The sequence below is a fragment of the Triturus cristatus genome, chromosome 5_1, assembly GCF_964204655.1.
Source record: "Triturus cristatus chromosome 5_1, aTriCri1.1, whole genome shotgun sequence".
Taxonomy (NCBI): Eukaryota; Metazoa; Chordata; class Amphibia; order Caudata; family Salamandridae; genus Triturus; species Triturus cristatus.
Window position 1 is genome coordinate 417,078,809 of NC_140587.1, and position 12,671 is coordinate 417,091,479.

Genomic DNA, 12,671 nt, shown 5'->3' on the forward strand with positions numbered 1-12,671 from the left:
ATGAGCTAGTGGGTCTGTTCCGGTTACTGGCAAAAGTGTGGCAGGATTCAATGTGTTACAGCGTCTGATTTCTATATGTGGCTGAAACAATGTAAGTTCGTACCCTGTAAGTCGCGCTATAGTCAAGTGTTGTGTTTGCGTTCTGTTTACAAGAACCTCTACTGCGTGTGGCACTTGAACTGTCAATGGATGTCCTAACACTATGGCATCGCTTTGTCTGATTGCTAAAGCTGTCGCTGCTACTGATTTCAGGCATGCAGGCAAAGCCTGAGCTACGGGATCTAATGTACTAGAAAAATAAGCACATGGTTTGTGTGCTCCTGCTTGTTCCTGTGTGAGTACTGACAAAGCAGTACCTTCGCGCTCTGTAACAAAGAGTGTAAACTGTTTTCTGTAACATGGTGTTGCTAAGACAGGTGCTTGACATAAAGCTTTCTTTAGGCTTTCAAAAGCTTGTGTATGTTCCTGAGTCCAAGGGAGAACAGTCGATGTGGCTGCCTCCTGTGTGGTTAACTGAATGAGTGGTTTTGCTAGAAATGCGTACTGAGGGATCCACTGCCTGCAATATGAAGTGAGACCTATGAAAGCCCGCACCTCCTTTTGTGTCTTGGGTGTTGGCATATTAGCTATTAACTGAATGCGGTCCGGTGTAAGCTGCCTTCCCTCCTTGGACAGCGAGTGTCCAAGATAAACAACTCGCTGGACACAGAATTGCAGCTTAGAAGGGGACACCTTGTGCCCCTTTTCGGCTAGAAATTTTAAAACTGTCAGTGATGCTTTTTCACATTCCGGTTCGCTTCTTGCGGTGATCAGCAGATCATCGACGTATTGGAGCAGAGCAGTGTTAACTGGCATGTGGATACTATCTAGTTCTCGTTTCAGTGCTTGGCTATAGATGCTGGGGCTTTCTGTAAATCCTTGAGGTGCGCGTGAGAATTTAAAGCTACGTCCATTTAAACTAAATCCGAACAAATATTGGCTCTCCGGATCTATTGGGACGCTGAAAAAAGCATTCTTGAGATCAATTACAGTAAAGAATGTTGCTTCGGAATCAATGGCTGTCAGTAATGACGAGATATCTGGGACCACAGGGAATTGTGGCACAATGCACTTGTTTAATTCGCGCAGATCAATAACCAATCGATATACTGGCGGGGCCTTTGGATCTGTTCGTTTAAGAATCGGAATTATCGGTGAATTACATACATTGGAGTCTGTTTCCACAACTACTCCTTGGGCAATGAGCTCGTCAATGATTTGTAGTAAAGCCACTACAGCATCTGGTGGTAACTTGTATTGTCGCATTCGTGGTAGCACCACTCCTGCCTTTAATGTGACTCGATATGGTGTAATATTCATGCAACCAACATCAGTAGGGCCTTGTGCCCATAGACGTGTAGGTAAAGTCTGCAGTCGGGGATCCATGTCTCTGGACACATAGTGACCTTTAAAATCACGTAAAAACAACCTTACTCCTTCCGGAGAACAACATATTATGGCTCCTAGAGCTTTCAATGTTTTTATTCCTAGCAAGTTTTCTGGACATGATTTAGTAAGCAATAAATCTGTAGTTCGGGTCAGTGGTCTGGGTTTTCTGGGGCAAGTTTATAAACTGTATAAATACTGTTTGTGGAATCCCTTTTATGCCATCAGCCAAATGGTGTCTGTTAAATGTTTGGGAAACTACAGATTTAAATCGCATAGAACAAATATGGGTGACACTGGGAATTATGATTGCCAAAGGTAATATAGCTTGCCTGTGGGGAGCAAAGGGGGCACCTCGCTTGATGGATTGGAAGAAAGATTTGGACTGGTGCATGGTGGCGGAAACCGTAACCTATACAAGCAGGGGCTGCTGTGGTAAATAAAATTCCTTTACCTGGACTTAATTTGATACAGAAACATAATAAAATAGCTCAGTAAAATGAGAGGCAGAATCCGTGGTATTAGAGGTTCGGAATGGGCTTTATTCCAGTGATCGATTATAATCGGTTGCTCCAAGTTCCATCACCACGGGGGTTCAGGAAGTGAAGTACATACATTATTGACATGAAATGACTTTTATAGATCATACATTACAATGAAGCGAATGCAATAGGCGTAACAATTGATAAGGAAAATGACGATTTATCTGCGTAACCAAAAATGGGTGTAATAAGGAGTAAAAAGGAACATAATTGGTTATGATGTCACATATAGGTGGATCCATAAGATAATACTTGGCATAGATGCGCGCGCAGCAACATGACGTGTAATTGACGTGTAACTAGGGGGTGAAGGGGACTTGACATTTAGCTCTACATGTGGAGACAAGAAGTCTGGGGGGTCAAGTCAACCTAATCCCAAATCATATCTAACATCCTATGTTTAAAGAACTATGTTATCCACGAAAGAAGGACTCTCGAACAGAATCTATTCTATACTGACTGTGCGTGCGTGTACAAGCGTCTAAGTGTCTACACTAAATGCGAGGGGATAGGAATATTCCATGGTAACAGGGCTATGAATTACTTGCATGAGGACAGAGAAGCCGGGCCTTTTGCTTGGTAACTGGAAGAATGTTTACTTAAACTACTAGGCAGGAATGCATCGGCTGAGGGGGAAGCAGATAATTCGAAGGTGAAATACAGTTCTTGGCAGAGAATAGGCTGATGTCAGGCTTCGTGAGCCGCGCAGAGAATGAGACAAAGTTCATGGTCACGGATGCAGGCTCAGACTGGAGCTTTCAGAGGCAGAAGGCAAGAAGAGTTTGATGACAGAATCAGGGCCTACTTGCCTGGACTGCAAAATGGCATAGGTGAACCATATAAAGCCGGTGGCTTTTCATACTTAGGAATGGAATATCCGGCCTATTCATGGCGGATCTGACAGAGGACATGTTGACGGTGGACGCACATGTATTTGCGTCTTCATAACTGGAACTGGAGGAAACATACATGTACTTGTAACATGCACATAGAACCGTTGGGGTCCAAAATAGGGGACATAACTGACCAGAAAAATCCATATTTCCACATTCCCTCCTTGTCCCCTACTTGCCCGTCAAGAGATATCAATCTTCATTAATCCATTGATCTGTTCATATAGCATCATTTGTTCTTCTTTCTTCTTCCGTGACGAATGAAATCTTGGTGGTGGAATACACGATGTGGCACACAGACCACAGATCGCTGGTCCACATTGTAGACATAGACAGCAACTGAATAGTATGAGAAGGCCAATACCTAGGAAGGATAGAACTCTCCATCCCCAGGCTGATATCACACTCCAAAACCAACTGGACCAAGTCCAAGTGCCTGGGTTCTGGTGTATCTGGTTTACAATCTTATGAAGGCGAGTTATGGCTTTATATACTGATGGCGAATTTTCTGGTATGAATACGCAGCAGCTTGATCCGATGACCCTACAAGCTCCGCCCCTATCAGCCAGGATGACGTCAAGGACAAGACGATTTTGAAGCACAACAATCCGCATAGCAGACTGCTCTTCTGTTAAATTGCCTAGGGCGGAAATAGTTTCATTCACTACTGCTTCAAGGGTTCTAGTTAATCTACGTATCAGTTTACTATTAGTAACAGTACCTATATAAGGAAAGAGACCTTTATTGAAATCTGTGTATTTTTCCCATGCTGTTTCAGTGTAATCGACAATTGGGAGATCTCTCCGCTCTCTGTTGTGTACTAAATGAATATTTCTGTAATAATCAGGAGGAGCTAGGAAAACAGGTGGCAAAAGGAATGCAATGTAGCAGGTACCATCCCAATCTAGAGGTAGACGCATATATGCAGTCTGACCACATATAAAGTAGGAGTGGCGATAAGCTCTAAATGAAGATTTGCCTTGATCACTGAACTCTACTGTAGTAGTGCATTTACTATGGCCCATATGTATGGAACCAACTTTTCTTACACACAATTCACCTTTCGCTGGGAATACTGACATGGTGGGTAAAACTAGTTCAACTTCGGATACGACATTTAGAATCATGAGATTAGGTGTAAAATTACCTAATCCATATACTTCATTTTCTAGATCAGTTCCTGTTCTTTTGGGGCGACCCTCCTTGTCAGGGTAGCAGACCTTGAGTAAAACTAGGTTCAGGTTTCCCCATACCCAATGATCTTGGTAAACTGCTGTGTCTGAGTCTATGGAATTGATTAAACTAAACCATGCTCCACAGGAGCCATTATGTGTAAATGGGTGTGGAAAGAATGGCAGGACTCCTTCATAATTCTGATAGGGAGGGAGCCGACCACACACCCAACAATTGGTGGCATTACTAGTCTGATGGGAATGATGTAACATACTAATGAAAGTGCTATTGCGCAGCGCAAGTCTATAAGACAATTCATGCGGAGGTAAGTCACTAAAAGAATGTTCAGCAGTAACATTATAATCATGTCTAGAAATAGGGTAATATATGTGCAGCAATATACTTGCAGTAATTATTAAAAGACTCAAGAAAAACAAGATTAATAATGTCACTATGCAGTGGCTACGCAGTGATTTACAATACGCCTGTCGTTTCAACATTTTCCGCGACTGTCCATGATTCAGGTCTAGAGGATACATGTCAGAGACAAATTCAACCGCTTCACCTTGGAGAGGACTTAAACAATCAAATTGTCTGACGTTCTAGGCCTCAATTTTACTTTATAGAGTTCGGTTTCAGTCTTTTCAACCAAAGGAAGTTTTGAATCAGTCTGTGAGGGAGTGCAGGGCACAATGTCTATATCCGAGGATAGTCCATGAAATTTCTTGATATGACTTGAATGAATCCAGCCCTTGCGGCCCTCGATCTTCACGGCTGTCCTTGTAGTGAGCAGAACCAACTTGGGTGTCTTCCACCTGGGCTCCAGCTGAGTCTTTCGGTCGAAATTTCTCACAAATACGAGATCACCCGGAACTACGTCATGGGGTTTCACCTCAGTGTTGTCGGGAAAGGCTGCAGCTACCTGTGAACGACAAGATTGTAGTGCAGACATCAAGGAAGCCAAGTAATCTGTCAGCATATTACAGTCAATATCAGTTATTTTACGAGGTATAGGCGTCCCCCACATATTTGGTGGTCTGCCGAAGATCACCTCATACGGGGATAGCCCTGTTCGAGAGTGTGCTACCATTCTCATGTAAAAGAGTGCAACTGGTAACGCTACTATCCAGTCGACACCTTTTTCTCGGCATATTTTGGACAATCTAATTTTCAGGATCTGGTTATGTCTTTCTACGAGACCTGCTGCCTCGGGGTGTCGGACACAGTGGAATTTCCACTGATATCCTAACAGAAGTGAAACATGTTTCATTAATTCGGATGAGAACGGCTGGCCGTTATCTGAGTAGACAACACGTGGTAAACCGTATCGTGGGAAGAATTCTCGAACCAACTGTTTGGCAGTAGTCGGGGCAGTGTAATCTGAAACCGGATATGCCTCCGTCCAACGGGACAGAGCGCAGACAACTACGAGAACATATTTGAATCCTCGACATCGTTCCATCTGGATATAATCCATCTGGAGCACTTCAAAAGGGTGATCAGGAGGATGAAATCCACCCTGTTCTACGGGAACGCTTTTTCCTGGGTTGAACTGGCAACAGATCATACAGGTACGGACTTTTTGTTTGGCTGCTGCTCGTAAATGTTTATTGAACCAAATGTGTTGAATGCTGTCTAGCATAGCTTTTTCTCCTAGATGTGCTGGACTATGTATAGTGTTAATTATAACTTGGACCATTGAATCAGGAAGGAACCATACAGACTTTTCCTTCATCATCCATCCTTGGTCCGTTTGGATCCCTCCTAATTCAGTCCATTTCTTTATTTCGTCTGGTGTAGCATGTGTCTGTATGTCAATTACGTCAAGAGTAGGATCTTTAACTGTCATACACTGTGTCGGTGTCGGGACTATTGTCTTTATCATGTCGGGGGTTTGAGTTTGAGCAGTCTGTTTAGCTGTTCTGTCGGCTAGATCATTGCCTTGGGAAATGATATCAGTAACCTTCGTATGAGCCTTACATTTCATAATTGATATTGCAGTGGGTCGATGTATTGCATCTAATAAGGCATGAATGAGGGGTCCGTGCTGAATGTGGGCACCGTGGGAAGTTAAATAACCTCTCTCTCGCCACAGCACGCCGAAGTCATGTACAACTCCGAATGCATAACGTGAATCAGTGTATATGTTGACTTTTTTATTTGTGGCTTGAATACAGGCTTGTGTCAGAGCGATGAGCTCTGCGGCTTGAGCTGACAAAGTATTTATACGATTGGTTTCAATGACTTCAGTATCTGTTGTGACTGCGTAAGCAGCCACTAACTCTCCTGTACTTGTTCTCATACATGAACCGTCTACATACAACGTCAGGTCTGGATCTGACAATGGGACATCGGTTAAGTCTTGTCTGGGTTTTGTCGTTATAGTAATAACTTCAATACAGTCATGAGCTAGTGGGTCTGTTCCGGTTACTGGCAAAAGTGTGGCAGGATTCAATGTGTTACAGCGTCTGATTTCTATATGTGGCTGAAACAATGTAAGTTCGTACCCTGTAAGTCGCGCTATAGTCAAGTGTTGTGTTTGCGTTCTGTTTACAAGAACCTCTACTGCGTGTGGCACTTGAACTGTCAATGGATGTCCTAACACTATGGCATCGCTTTGTCTGATTGCTAAAGCTGTCGCTGCTACTGATTTCAGGCATGCAGGCAAAGCCTGAGCTACGGGATCTAATGTACTAGAAAAATAAGCACATGGTTTGTGTGCTCCTGCTTGTTCCTGTGTGAGTACTGACAAAGCAGTACCTTCGCGTTCTGTAACAAAGAGTGTAAACTGTTTTCTGTAACATGGTGTTGCTAAGACAGGTGCTTGACATAAAGCTTTCTTTAGGCTTTCAAAAGCTTGTGTATGTTCCTGAGTCCAAGGGAGAACAGTCGATGTGGCTGCCTCCTGTGTGGTTAACTGAATGAGTGGTTTTGCTAGAAATGCGTACTGAGGGATCCACTGCCTGCAATATGAAGTGAGACCTATGAAAGCCCGCACCTCCTTTTGTGTCTTGGGTGTTGGCATATTAGCTATTAACTGAATGCGGTCCGGTGTAAGCTGCCTTCCCTCCTTGGACAGCGAGTGTCCAAGATAAACAACTCGCTGGACACAGAATTGCAGCTTAGAAGGGGACACCTTGTGCCCCTTTTCGGCTAGAAATTTTAAAACTGTCAGTGATGCTTTTTCACATTCCGGTTCGCTTCTTGCGGTGATCAGCAGATCATCGACGTATTGGAGCAGAGCAGTGTTAACTGGCATGTGGATACTATCTAGTTCTCGTTTCAGTGCTTGGCTATAGATGCTGGGGCTTTCTGTAAATCCTTGAGGTGCGCGTGAGAATTTAAAGCTACGTCCATTTAAACTAAATCCGAACAAATATTGGCTCTCCGGATCTATTGGGACGCTGAAAAAAGCATTCTTGAGATCAATTACAGTAAAGAATGTTGCTTCGGAATCAATGGCTGTCAGTAATGACGAGATATCTGGGACCACAGGGAATTGTGGCACAATGCACTTGTTTAATTCGCGCAGATCAATAACCAATCGATATACTGGCGGGGCCTTTGGATCTGTTCGTTTAAGAATCGGAATTATCGGTGAATTACATACATTGGAGTCTGTTTCCACAACTACTCCTTGGGCAATGAGCTCGTCAATGATTTGTAGTAAAGCCACTACAGCATCTGGTGGTAACTTGTATTGTCGCATTCGTGGTAGCACCACTCCTGCCTTTAATGTGACTCGATATGGTGTAATATTCATGCAACCAACATCAGTAGGGCCTTGTGCCCATAGACGTGTAGGTAAAGTCTGCAGTCGGGGATCCATGTCTCTGGACACATAGTGACCTTTAAAATCACGTAAAAACAACCTTACTCCTTCCGGAGAACAACATATTATGGCTCCTAGAGCTTTCAATGTTTTTATTCCTAGCAAGTTTTCTGGACATGATTTAGTAAGCAATAAATCTGTAGTTCGGGTCAGAGGTCCTATCGTAAGTGGAAGAGGCTGTGATACTTCATTAACAATAGGTTTTCCTGAAAAACCAAGGGAAATATTCTGAGAGCCTGAGAGGGGTGCCCCTGGAACTTCACTACGTTTTATAGTTGTTCGACTTGCCCCTGTATCGAGTAAAAATTTCCTATCTTGGCCTAATAATTCACTATGTACATAAGGTCCTTCTTGATCTACAGGAATCTCGATAAGGGGTAAGTCAACTTCCCTCTCTAGGCTAGTTCATGCGTAACGCTGATACTCAGGATATTCATACTGTGCGGTCTGATACATTTGTCGTGTTGTTGTCTGTGTGGCAGCAACAGGCAACGCTGGTGCAGCTGGCACAAACTGTATAGACTGTTGTGCGGCTGGCATGGCCTGTGCATGCTGCGGAGCTCCTTGTTCATTCTGATCTTGTCTGAGTGGCCGTGATCTTTCTTGTGTTTTACCTATGGCGATATTATGTTTTAAAACTGGACAGTCGTGTACGTAATGACCTGGCTTTTTACAATAATTGCATGTCCCTTTTACAGGTCCTGCTGAATCTGAATGTGTCATACCCTTTTTATGTCCTTCAGCTGGAACTGTCTGGGAAACTAGCATTTTCATTTTCGTGTCTTTCATGCGTCTGTGTTCATGTTCTTGTTCCTCTCTAATTCTATTGTGATGGTACTGTAACATTTGTAACATTTGTGATGGAGTGTTACCTTGCCAGGTACTCTCGAATTTTAATACTCTATTCTTTACTGGGGGCAGGGCATTTTCTACTAATTTTGTTACAAACAGATGTGGGTATGATTCGCTACTTGCTTTTATGCCACTATTTATACCAAAACATTTTTCAAATCGGGCATAGTAATCACTAGTGTCTTCATCTTGCTTCTGTTTACAGGCTGAAATTGTACCCCAATCTTCCTTTTTCGTAGTTAATAAACGTGGCAGTACCTGTACTAATAAACCTGGTAGTGCTTTAGTTTTATCCCCAAGTCCTGCTCCTGCAGTTCGGGCCTTTTCTTCCGCTTCTAACACTGACCATTCTATCTTTTGGTCTCCTACCTCCCACTCTTTTTCCTTGAGTTTCTCATAAATGCCAGCAGGCATCAATACCTTTAATATTGTCATAATGTCGGGATAGGTATACTCTCCCATGAGTAACATGTCTTTAATTTCTCGGTGAAAACCCGCTGGATCTTTGTCATGACTGGGTACCACTTTCTTCATTTCTAACAATTCTATTTTTGATATGGGCGTATATACAAATACGCGCTTAAACTCGTTGTCCTCGCCTTTTATTGGGTGCACTTCTCGTAAGGGATTCTGTCTATCCATGTGATACGTGGTTCTTTCCTTGACGGGCAATGAGACATGCTCTGCGCATACAAAAAGAATATACTGCTTTCTTGATTCTAGAATTTCTTTAATTAATTTAGTACCTGCACCTTTCCATTTATTCATAAGCAATTCAGTCAATATGTCAGGTAAGGGACCAGGGTCCGAACGCTGACTCCGATATAGTATAATGAGTTGTTGAATCATATAAATCCCAGCTAACCTCTGTTCATCTGGGGTGAGATTAAAAAATGTGCGTACTACTGTATCATCACTATATTTTCCGGGACTGTCCACCCAATGGACAGCTGCCCTGGCTAAATCTTGTTCATCCATAGAATCGAGAAAATGATAACCCCTTCGTTCTCGGAGTAGTTTGTCGGCGGTTTGGAACGAATGCTCGTTAGACCTTATATTAATTATAGGTATTTGGAAATTCCTGTTATTATCTGGACATATCGGACGTATCGGGTCAATAAGACATCTATTACTATTACAAGATCTTCCTCTTCCTACATAGGCTATGGTGTCTGACTGTCCTGTGGGCAGTCCTGACCCTTCTTCCTCGCTTTGTTCGAACTCGTCTACCTCTAATCTCTCTTCGTGTAGGCGTTCTATTTCTTTACGGATCTTTCGGCACATGGCTATTATACAATTTTGCTTATCATGTCTCCCTTCTGATATATTCTGGCTCCATCTGGTAAGAATTTGCATTGCTTCCGGGTTTACCCCCGGTCGGTCTTGATTTCTGATCACACAATTTATGAGGAAACGTAACAGTTCCCCCTGTAGCTCTACTTTCTGGTATTCCATAGCTCTGTTAATACATTCTGGATCTCGCCCTGTTTGGACAAAATGATATATTTTATCTAGGTGCGCAGTCATTCCTGGTAACTTCCCTAAATACACTGCGGCTCGTCTGATACGCAATGATGCCAGGGTCATTTCGTCCTCTTTACCGGGCACAGGGTCATATCTGCAATCTATAAGAAGTTCCTTCAGCGTACGGGCACTTATGAGTTTGGGTGTACGTGAATGTGCTGACTCTTGAAAAGTAAGTTTATTTATTCTGGGTGGCGTAGAAAAAATATTGGTAGCACCTCCCGTGGCCCCATCTGGGGTATCGGGCGTGAAAGGATTCGTTGAACGTGACACAGCAACTACAGGTGTGGACACAGCTATAGAAGTAGCTGTAGGAGCGGATGCAGAAACAGATGTGCTTGCCGGAACTTGTGACTCGATTTGTTGCTGTAGGGATACGGGTACTGGATCTTGGCGTTGGATCTCCCTGGTATGCGGTCTATGTGGGGCGGAATTAGCATACTCGGGAGCTGCGTCATCTAAGTATGAAGAAAGAAAAACATCTTCTGCGGTTCTAGGATGCCCCTTAGGATGTACCTTTATTGGGAACAATGGGGGTGGCAAGTCTTTCGGTTGTTCTGGAGTAGCCTTAGGTAATCCTTCGGCCAGAAGGGGATACATACCATTCATAAGGGCATTTCTTTGTCTGTCTACTTGTTCTGATTTCACTCGGATACCTTCCTCAATTAATGGATTCTCTCGAACTTTATTTGAACTCTCTTTATTCTTTTCTTCCTGTCTACGTGCTTTTTCTGTGCGTCTATGAGATTCTTTACGCCATAACTCAACGGCGTCTTTCTGTGACTGTCTGACCTTCCTTTTCCATAACTCTTCCTCGACTTTCATGATGCACTCCGCATCCCAGGTTCCCGCTGCGGGCCACCTCTGACTTTCTGGTAATCCCTTGGTGTAGTCTACCCATAAATCAAGAAATAATATAGCGTCTAAGCCATGTTTGTGATACATGAAGTGCCCTGGAGTGTCCCTAGGAGGAATAGGAACGGCTTCTTCGAGTACCCCTTTTCTTGTAGTGATCTGTCTTAGTTTCGAAAAGAGCGGCATATTGAGAACTGACCCGATACTTAATCTTGAACACACTTAATACAAAAGCACAATAATGAACAACCATTCATACCACAATATGCAGGACGTACTTAAAACATTTAACATTTAACATTAAACCTTTAACTGAAACAACAATGATGATCGTCTGCATAACTAATCACCAAGCTTAATTCTTGACAATAACTAGATACTTCGGAATACTTGATATACTGCTAAACAGTACAGATACACTGCTAAAACAGTGCAGACCGGATTTGTGTACCCAAACCCGTCTTGACCGGCACAACCTATGTGCACGTCAGAAATGCCTCCCCAGTAATGGTACTCACCGGGTAGCTTCGGAAACGGAAGGCCTCGGTAACTTGAACTTGAACCGGACTGGACTCGACTCGACTCGTCGGAAACTGGACTCGACTTGGGACTTCGGAAACTGGTGGGCCTCTGTATACCTCGGATCTTGCTCTCTCAGCTAGGCTCTGGTCGGGATACTTCGCACTTCTCACCGCCTCGTCTGGGTGTTGATCGCAGCCTCAGTCGCCCCCGCTTGACCGGAGGGAGCTACAGGAAATCCTGCTGGTACGCGTTATTGTCCGTCCAGCTGTGGCAGGAGACCGGGCCTGCAACTCACCGCCGGCGCGTGAGATGAGAAAGTGTCCCTATTCGGGCACCATTCATGTGGTAAATAAAATTCCTTTACCTGGACTTAATTTGATACAGAAACATAATAAAATAGCTCAGTAAAATGAGAGGCAGAATCCGTGGTATTAGAGGTTCGGAATGGGCTTTATTCCAGTGATCGATTATAATCGGTTGCTCCAAGTTCCATCACCACGGGGGTTCAGAAAGTGAAGTACATACATTATTGACATGAAATGACTTTTATAGATCATACATTACAATGAAGCGAATGCAATAGGCGTAACAATTGATAAGGAAAATGACAATTTATCTGCGTAACCAAAAATGGGTGTAATAAGGAGTAAAAAGGAACATAATTGGTTATGATGTCACATATAGGTGGATCCATAAGATAATACTTGGCATAGATGCGCGCGCAGCAACATGACGTGTAATTGACGTGTAACTAGGGGGTGAAGGGGACTTGACATTTAGCTCTACATGTGGAGACAAGAAGTCTGGGGGGTCAAGTCAACCTAATCCCAAATCATATCTAACATCCTATGTTTAAAGAACTATGTTATCCACGAAAGAAGGACTCTCGAACAGAATCTATTCTATACTGACTGTGCGTGCGTGTACAAGCGTCTAAGTGTCTACACTAAATGCGAGGGGATAGGAATATTCCATGGTAACAGGGCTATGAATTACTTGCATGAGGACAGAGAAGCCGGGCCTTTTGCTTGGTAACTGGAAGAATGTTTACTT

General features: G+C 43.4%; 1 protein-coding gene across 2 annotated transcripts in view; it reads right to left on the reverse strand.

Moving 5' to 3' along the window:
- The window catches only part of SPAG1 (sperm associated antigen 1), a 1,022,992-nt gene that overhangs the window by 913,095 nt on the left and 97,226 nt on the right, over positions 1-12,671 (reverse strand). The gene's annotated exons all lie outside the window — the stretch shown is intronic.